We start from the raw sequence: 8,265 nt of genomic DNA, 5'->3' as shown, positions 1-8,265 counted from the left end.
TTTGAACCGCTCCTGTGAGTCCAGTTTTAGATTCCGATGCTTCACTTCAGGTTTACTGTATACCTTGGACCTTCTTATTGACGATGAAACACAGAAATTGCATCCGAATTAAATACAAAAGGAACAATGCCGTCTTAAGTACAAGAGGACTTACACTCTAACTTTCTATGATTTGAACCTCTCCTGTGAGTCCAGTTTTAGATTCCGATGCTTCACTTCAGGTTTACTGTATCCCTTGGAATTTCTTATTGACGATGAAACACAGAAATTGCATCCGAATTTACTACAAAAGGCACAATGCCGACTTAAATTCAAGAGGACTGCCACTCTAACTTTCTATGATTTGAACCTCTCCTGTGAGCCCAGTTTTAGATTCCAATGCTTCATTTCAGGTTTGCTGTATACCTTGGACCTTCTTATTGACGATGAATCACAGAAATTGCATCCGAATTTAATACAAAAGGCACAATGCCGACTTAAGAACAAGAGCACTGTCACTCTCACTTTTTATGATATGAACCTCGCCTGTGAGTCCAGTTTTAGATTCCGATGCTTCACTTCAGGTTTACTGTATCCCTTGGACCTTTTTATTGACGATGAAACACAGATATTGCTTCCGAATTTAACACAAAAGTCACAATCCCGACTTATGTACAAGAGGACTGACACTCTCACTTTCTATGATTTGTACCTCACCTGTGAGTCCAGTTTTAGATTCCGATGCTTCACTTCGGGTTTACTGTATCCCTTGGACCTTCTTATTGACGATGAAGCACAGAAATTGCATCCGAATTTAAAACAAAACGCACAATGCCGACTTAAGTACAAGAGGACTAACAATCTAACTTCCTATGATTTGAACCTCTCCTGTGAGTTCAGTTTTAGATTCCGATGCTTCACTTCAGGTTTACTGTATCCCTTGGACCATCTTGTAGACGATGAATCACAGAAATTGCATCCGAATTTAATACAAAAGGCACAGTGCCGACTTAAGTACATGAGGACTGACAATCTAACTTTCTATGATTTGAATCTCTAATGTGAGTACAGTTTTAGATTCCGATGCTTCACTTCAGGTTTACTGTATCCCTTGGAATTTCTTATTGACAATGAACACAGAAATTGTTTCCGAATTTAATACAACAGGCACAATGTCGACTTAAATACAAGAGGACTGACACCCTAACTCTCTATGATTTGAACCTCTCCTGTGAGCCCAGTTTTAGATTCCAATGCTTCATTTCAGGCTTACTGTATACCTTGGACATTCTTATTGACGATGAAACACAGAAATTTGTATCCGAATTCAACACAAAAGGCACAATGCCGTCTTAAGTACAAGAGCGCTGAAACTCTCACTCTCTATGATTTGAACCTCTCCTGTGAGTCCAGTTTTGGATTCCGATGCTTCACTTCAGGTTTACTGTATCCCTTGGACCTTCTTATTGACGATGAAACCTAGAAATTGGTTCCGAATTCAATACAAAAGTCACAATGCCGACTTATGTACAAGAGGACTGACACTCTAACTTTCTATGATTTGAACCTCTCCTGTGAGTCCAGTTTTAGATTCTGATGCTTCACTTCAGGTTTACTGTATCCCTTGGACCTTCTTAGTGACGATGAAACAAAGAAATTGCATCGGAATTAAATTCAAAATGCACAATGATGACTTAAGTACAAGAGGACGGACACTCTAACTTTCTATGATTTGTACCGCTCCTGTGAGTCCAGTTTTAGATTCCGATGCTTCACTTCAGGTTTACTGTATACCTTGGACCTTCTTATTGACGATGAAACACAGAAATTGCATCCGAATTAAATACAAAAGGAACAATGCCGTCTTAAGTACAAGAGGACAGACACTCTAACCTTCTATGATTTGAACCTCTCCTGTGAGTCCAGTTTTAGATTCCGATGCTTCACTTCAGGTTTAATGTATCCCTTGGAATTTCTTATTGACGATGAAACACAGAAATTGCATCCGAATTTACTACAAAAGGCACAATGCCGACTTAAATTCAAGAGGACTGCCATTCTAACTTTCTATGATTTGAACCTCTCCTGTGAGCCCAGTTTAGATTCCAATGCTTCACTTCAGGTTTGCTGTATACCTTGGACCTTCTTACTGACGATGAATCACAGAAATTGCATCCGAATTTTATACAAAAGGCACAATGCCGACAAAAGTACAAGAGCACTGTCACTCTCACTTTTTATGATTTGAACCTCTCCTGTGAGTCCAGTTTTAGATTCCGATGCTTCACTTCAGGTTTACTGTATCCCTTGGACCTTTTTATTGACGATGAAACACAGAAATTGCTTCCGAATTTATACAAAAGTCACAATCCCGACTTAAGTACAAGAGGACTGACACTCTCACTTTCTATGATTTGTACCTCTCCTGTGAGTCCAGTTTTAGATTCCGATGCTTCACTTTAGGTTTACTGTATACCTTGGACCTTCTTATTGACGATGAAACACAGGAATTGCATCGAAATTGAATGTAAATGGCACAATGCCGACTTAAGTAAAAGAGGACTGACACTCTAACTTTCTATGAAATGAACCTCTCCTGTGAGTCCAATTTTAGATTCCGATGCATCACTTCAGGTTTACTGTATCCCTTGGACCTTCTTAATGACGATGAAGCACTGAAATTGCATCCGAATTTGATACAAAAGGCACAATGCAGACTTAAGTACAAGAGGACTGACACTCTAACTTTCTATGATTTGAACCTCTCCTGTGAGTCCAGTTTTAGATTCTGACGCTTCACTTCAGGTTTACTGTATCCCTTGGACCTTCTTATTGACGATGAAACACAGAAAGTGCATCCGAATTTAATACAAAAGGCACAATGCCGACTTAAGTACAAGAGGACTGACACTCTAACTTTCTATGATCTTAACCTCTCCTGTGAGTCCAGTTTTAGATTACGATGCTTCACTTCAGGTTTGTTGTATACCTTAGACCTTCTTAATGACGATGAAACACAGAAATTGCATCCGAATTTAATACAAAAGGCACAATGCCGACTTAAGTACAAGAAGACTGACACTCTAACTTTCTATGATTTGAGCCTCTCATGTGAGTCCAGTTTTAGATTCCGATGCTTCACTTCAGGTTTACTGTATACCTTGGACCTCCTTATTGACGATGAAACATAGAAATTGCATCCGAATTTAATTCAAAAGGCACAATGCCGACTTAAGTACAAGAGGACTAACACTCTAACTTTCTATGCCTTGAACCTCTCCTGTGAGTCCAGTTTTAGATTGCGATGCTTCACTTCAGGTTTACTGTATACCTTAGACGTTCTTATTGACGATGAAACACAGAAATGGCTTCCGAATTTAATAAAAAAGGAACAATGCCGACTTAAGTACAAGAGGACTGACACTCTAACTTTCTATGATTTGAACCTCTCCTGTAAGTCCAGTTTTAGATTCCGATGCTTCACTTCAGGTTTACTGTATACCATGGACCTTCTTATTGACGATGAAACATAGAAATTGCATCCGAATTTAATTCAAAAGGCACAATGCCGACTTAAGTAAAAGAGGACTGACACCCTAACTTTCTATGATTTGAACTCCTCCTGTGAGTCCAGTTTTAGAATCCGATGCTCCACTTATGGTTTACTGTATCCCTTGGACCTTCTTATTGACGATGAAACACAGAAATTGAATCCGAATTTATTACAAAAGGTACAATGCCGACTTAATTACTAGAGGACTGACTCTCTCACTTTCTATGATTTGAACCTCTCCTGTGAGTGCAGTTTTAGATTTCGATGCTTCACTTCAGGTTTACTGTATCCCTTGGACCTTCTTATTGACGATGAAACACAGAAATAGCATCCGAATTTAATACAAAAGGCACAATGCCGACTTAAGTACAAGAGGACTGACACTCTAACTTTATATGATTTGAACCTCTCCTGTGAGTCCAGTTTTAGATTCCGATGCTTCACTTCAGGTCTACTGTATACCTTGCACCTTCTTATTGACGACAGAACACTGAAATTGCATCGGAATTAAATTAAAAAGGCACAATGCCAAATTAAGTACAAGTGCACTGACACTCTAACTTTCTATAATTTGAACCGCTCCTGTGAGTCCAGTTTTAGATTCCGATGCTTCACTTCAGGTTTACTGTATCCCTTGGACCTTCTTACTGACGATGAAACACAGAAATTGCATCGGAATTAAATTCAAAAGGCACAATGCCGACTTAAGTACAGGAGGTCTGACACTATAACTTTCTATTATGTGAACCTCTCCTGTGAGTCCAGTTTTAGATTGCGATGCTTCACATTCAGGTTTACTGAATTCCTTTTACCTTCTTATTGACGAAGAAGCACAGAAATTGCTTCGGTAGTAAATTCAAAAGGCACAATGCCGACCTAAGTACAAATGGACTGACACTCTAACTTTCTATTATTTGAACCACTTCTGTGAGTCCAGTTTTAGATTCCGATGCTTCACTTCAGGTTTACTGTATCCCTTGGACCTTCTTATTGACGATGAAACACAGAAATTGCATCGGAATTAAATTCAAAAGGGACAATGCCGACTTTAGTACAGGTTGACTGACACTCTAACTTTCTATTATTTGAACCTCTCCTGTGAGTCCAGTTTTAGATTCCGATGCTTCACTTCAGGTTTACTGTATCCCTGGGACCTTCTTATTGACGATGAAGCACAGAAATTGCATCGGAATGTAATTCTAAAGGCACAATGCCGACTTAAGTACAAGAGGACTGACACTCTAACTTTCCATGATTTGGACCTCTCCTGTGAGTCCTGTTTTAGATTCCGATGCTTCACTTCAGGTTTACAGTATCCCTTGGACCTTCTTATTGACGATGAAACACAGAAATAGCATCGGAATTAAATTCAAAAGGCACAATGCCGACTTAAGTACAGGAGGACTGACACTCTAACTTTCTAGGATTTGGACCTCTCCTGTGAGTCCAGTTTTAGATTCTGATGGTTCCCTTCAGGTTTACTGTATCCCTATGACCTTCTTATTGACGATGAAGCACAGAAATTGCATCGGAATTAAATATAAAAGGCACTATGCCGACTTAAGTACAAGAGGACTGACGCTCTAACTTTCTATGATTTGAACCTCTACTGTGAGTCCAGTTTTAGATTCCGATGCTTCACTTCAGGTTTACTGTATCCCTTGGACCTTCTTATTGACGGTGAAGAACAGAAATTGCATCCGAATGTAATACAAAAGGCACAACGCCAACTTTAGTACAAGAGGACTGAAACCCTGAATTTCTATGATTTAACCTCTCCTGTGAGTCCAGTTTTAGATTCCGATGCTTCACTTCAGGTATACTGTATCCCTGGGACCTTCTTATTGACGATGAAGCACAGAAATTGCATCGGAATGTAATTCTAAAGGCACAATGCCGACTTCAGTACTAGAGGACTGACACTCTAACTTTCTATGATTTGAACCTCTCCTGTGAGTCCAGTTTTAGATTCCGATGCTTCACTTCAGGTTTACAATATCCCTTGGACCTTCTTATTGACGATGAAACACAGAAATAGCATCGGAATTAAATTCAAAATGCACAATACCGACTTAAGTACAGGTGGACTGACACTCTAACTTTCTATGAATTGAACCTCTCCTGTGAGTCCAGTTTTAGATTCCGATGTTTCACTTCAGGTTTACTGTATCCCTATGACCTTCTTATTGACGATGAAGCACAGAAATTGCATCGGAATTAAATTCAAAAGGCACAATGCCGACTTAAGTACAAGAGGACTGACGCTCTAACTTTCTATGATTTGAACCAATCCTGTGAGTTCAGTTTTAGATTCCGATGCTTCACTTCAGGTTTACTGTATCCCTTGGACCTTCTTATCGACGGTGAAAAACAGAAATTGCATCCGAATTTAATACAATAGGCCCAACGCCGACTTAAGTACAAGAGGACTGACACTCTAAATTTCTATGATTTCAACCACTCCTGTGCGTCCAGTTTCAGATTCCGATGCTTCACTTCAGGTTTGCTGTATCCCTTGGATCTTCTTATTGACGATGAAGCACAGAAATTGCATCGGAATTAAATTCAAAAGGCACAATGCCGACTTAAGTACAAGAGGACTGACACTCTAACTTTATATGATTTGAACCGCTCCTGTGAGTCCAGTTTTAGATTCCGATGCTTCACTTCAGGTATACTGTATACCTTAGACCTTCTTATTGACGGTAGAACATAGAAATTGCATCCGAATTTAATACAAAAGGCACTATGCCGACTTAAGTACAAGAGGACTGACACTCTAACCTTCTATGGTCTGAACCTCTCCTAAAAGTCCAGTTTTAGATTTCGATGCTTCACTTCAGGTTTACTGTGTCCCTTGGACCTTCTTATTGACGATGAAGCACAGAAAGTGCATCGGAATTAAATTAAAAGGCACAATGCTGACTTAAGTACAAGAGGACTGACACTCTAACTTTCAATGGTTTGAACCTCTCCTGTGAGTCCAGTATTAGATTCCGATGCTTCACTTCAGGTTTAGTGTATCCCTTGGACCTTCTTGGTGACGATGAAGCACAGATATTTCATCGGAATTAAATTCAAAAAGCACAATGCCGACTTAAGTACAAGAGGACTGACACTCTATCTTTCTATGATTTGAACCTCTCCTGTGAGTCCAGTTTCAGATTGCGATGTATCACTTCAGGTTTACTGAATCCCTTTTACCTTCTTATTGACGAAGAAATACAGAAATTGCATCGGAATTAAATTCATAAGGCACAATGCCGACTTAAGTACAAGTGCACTGACACTCCAACTTTCTATTATTTGAACCGCTCCTGTGAGTCCAGTTTTAGATTCCGATGCTTCACTTCAGGTTTGCTGTATCCCTTGGACCTTCTTATTGACGATGAAACACAGAAATTGCATCGGAATTAAATTCGAAAGGCACAATGCCGACTTAAGTACAAGAGGACTGATGCTCTAACTTTCTATGATTTGAACCTATCCTGTGAGTCCAGTTTTAGATTCCGATGCTTCACTTCAGGTTTACTGTATACCTTGGACTTTCTTATTGACGATGAAATACAGAAATTACATCCGAATTTTGATACAAAAGCACAATACCGACTTAGGTACAAGAGGACTGACACTCTAACTTTCTATGATTTGAACTTCTCCCGTGAGTCCAGTTTAAATTCCGATGCTTCACTTCAGGTTTACTGTATACCTTGGACCTTCTTATTGACGATGAAAAACAGAAATTGCATCCGAAATTAATACAATAGCACAATGCCGACTTAAGTACAAGAGGACTGACACTCTAACTTTCTATGATTTGAACCTCTCCTGTGAGTTCAGTTTTAGATTCCGATGCATCACTTCAGGTTTACTGTATACCTTGGACCTTCTTATTGACGATGAAACATAGAAATTGCATCCGAATTTAATACAAAAAGCACAATGCCGACTTAAGTACAAGAGGACTGACCCTCTAACTTTCTATGATTTGAACCTCTCCTGTGAGTCCAGATTTAGATTCCGATGCTTCACTTCAGGTTTACTGTATCCCTTGGACCTTCTTATTGACGATGAAACACAGAAATTGCATCCGAATTTAATACAAAAGGCACAATGCCGACTTAAGTACAAGAGGACTGACACTCTAACTTTCTATGATTTGAACCTCTCCTGTGAGTCCAGTGTTAGATTACGATGCTTCTCTTCAGTTTTACTGTACCCCTTCGACCTTCTTATTGACGATGAAACACAGAAATTGCATCCGAATTTGATACAAAAGGCACAATACCGACTTAAGTACAAGAGGACCGACACTCTAACTTTCTATGATTTGAACCCCTCCTGTGAGTCCAGTGTTAGATTCCGATGCTTTACTTCAGGTTTAGTGTATCCCTTGGACCTTCTTGGTGACGATGAAGCACAGATATTTCATCGGAATTAAATTCAAAAGGCACAATGCCGTTTTAAGTACAAGAGGACTGACACTCTATCTTTCTATGATCTGAACCTCTCCTGTGAGTCCAGTTTTAGATTGCGATGTTTCACTTCAGGTTTACTGAATCCCTTTTACCTTCTTATTGACGAAGAAGCACAGACATTGCATCGGAATTAAATTCAAAAGGCACAATGCCGACTTAAGTACAAGTGCACTGACACTCCAACTTTCTATTATCCGAACCGCTCCTGTGAGTCCAGTTTTAGATTCCGAAGCTTCACTTCAGGTTTACTGTATT

The sequence above is a fragment of the Schistocerca americana genome, unplaced genomic scaffold (assembly GCF_021461395.2).
Source record: "Schistocerca americana isolate TAMUIC-IGC-003095 unplaced genomic scaffold, iqSchAmer2.1 HiC_scaffold_16, whole genome shotgun sequence".
NCBI lineage: Eukaryota > Metazoa > Arthropoda > Insecta > Orthoptera > Acrididae > Schistocerca > Schistocerca americana.
This window is presented reverse-complemented; position numbering follows the sequence as displayed.